Source organism: Oncorhynchus mykiss, chromosome 14 (assembly GCF_057628025.1).
Source record: "Oncorhynchus mykiss isolate SJ-2025 chromosome 14, ASM5762802v1, whole genome shotgun sequence".
Lineage (NCBI taxonomy): Eukaryota > Metazoa > Chordata > Actinopteri > Salmoniformes > Salmonidae > Oncorhynchus > Oncorhynchus mykiss.
In genome coordinates this window covers 19,761,379-19,763,298 of record NC_143035.1, presented here as the reverse complement: position 1 = coordinate 19,763,298, position 1,920 = coordinate 19,761,379, and positions in this window count along the sequence as shown.

The window sequence follows — 1,920 nt, the reverse complement described above, 5'->3', positions numbered from 1 at the left end:
GTGAAAGGGGAGGTGCTGCAGTTCCAGCCTTTTAAAGGGGCAGTATTATAAATATTTATACAATACAATATTACCTAACTTCATCTAGTCTTAAAGTCTGAAGATGATCTGGAAACAAAAAGTAAAAAAAAAAAAATATTATATACAGGTACAAACATTCAGACATTAATGAATCCCAGCATTTTAGAATGTTGATTCAAGAATAGTGTCAATGACAAATTGACATATGTTTACATATTTCACTTAATTGAAAGTGTTTTTTATAACAAAGGTGCCAATGTATTTAACGACCCTATCTCCGACACAATATGTATTTTTGTTTGATTGGAAATGCACCAATACTGTGATAGATGGCAAATATCCAACAAACATTTCCATATTTCAACAGTGCCATCTGTTGGAATGCTGCAAAACATTTAACAGAAACCCATGATCTAAAATGTTCTATATCTAATTACTACAAACATGATTATGAGGTCTTGTTTTGAATATTTTTAAATGTAGAAATGTTTAACAAAATCGTCATCATTGATATTGTTGAGGAGACGATCTGAATATGAACAGTTGACAATAGGGGTTCGTATTCATTACGTTTTGCTAAATAATCAGTGTAATGAATAATGAATACACCCCGGTAGACGCACACCCAAAATAAATGGTGGTGTAGGAATATGTAAACACACTAATCACAACAACAAAAATCCTGTAGCTCTGTGAAGATATTTGTGTATTGATGTACATGTCTATTCAAAGATAATCCAATCGTCCCCCAAGCATTTACTGATCCAACTAACTAGCTCAATCAAACATATTCCCAAAACTTTCCTGACTATATCACTTTTTCTGACATCCCTGAAGCAAAAAAAAATACTACGGTTCTGCACAGATGCTGACAGGTCATTGAGCACAATGACACGTTACAAGGCTACGCCATTAATCAACGTCAGGCTACCAGCAGCCTCTTGTCTCAAAGGTACTTCACCACTGGGAACAGCCGACAACTAACAGCAAACACCTTGTCTTTCCAATCTCCACAGGCCTCTTGATTGAATGAGCTTCCAAGGTTATTAAACCTTTTCAATATCCGCATGCGATCAGTAAACTTTCCCCAATCTACTTGGACGTAGAGCATCCTTGAATGTGCTTACCACTGGAGAAGGTCCAATGCAGCTGTTTTTATCTCAATATTTAATCATTTCTGAGTAACAATTAAGTACTTTACTGTGATTGTTTTCAATTAAAATGGTCAAAAAGAAACCAAATTAGCTTCTTAACAAAGAGCAATTTCTCAAACAATAATTTAGCTTGGACTGCTGGTAGTGGTTTGTTTGGGGAAGGGAAAACTAAACATTTGCTGTTATTGGTAGAGAGCAGTGGTTGGAACCAAAATAATTTTCCTTTTGTTTAGTTCTGAACATAAACATTATTTTTGGGGTTCCGTTCCATTGTTCTGACCTGCAAAAGAAAGTTCTTAATGCTTTGAACCAAAAATAATATTAGTTTATATTGTTAATTTTCCTTCCTTGTTAAACTTCTGAAATCATAATTTTTTATTTATTTAACTCTACATTTAATTACTTCACCAAACAGTGTGGATAGAGCAGCTTGCTATGGAGCGTACTAGAGCTAGCTAGCTAACACGCTTGTGTGTGCAGAGCAGCATCAGAATTAAAAACACATCTTACTGTTTTGTAGTTAATAAATCCAATGTGAAATGTGATGAATGTGTATCCTTAACTAGTATTGAAAAAGTTTATGCATTACTCTCTAATTAAACATTTCTGAATCATGCTTGTAAAGTTGAGAGGCTACAGTAGCCTATGCTTCGGAGGATGGGGTGGTGGTGCAGGTAGCCTACATGCGCACACACTGCCAGGAAGACACTGGAATATGTTTCTGAGTGACAGAGAAAAGGCCCGG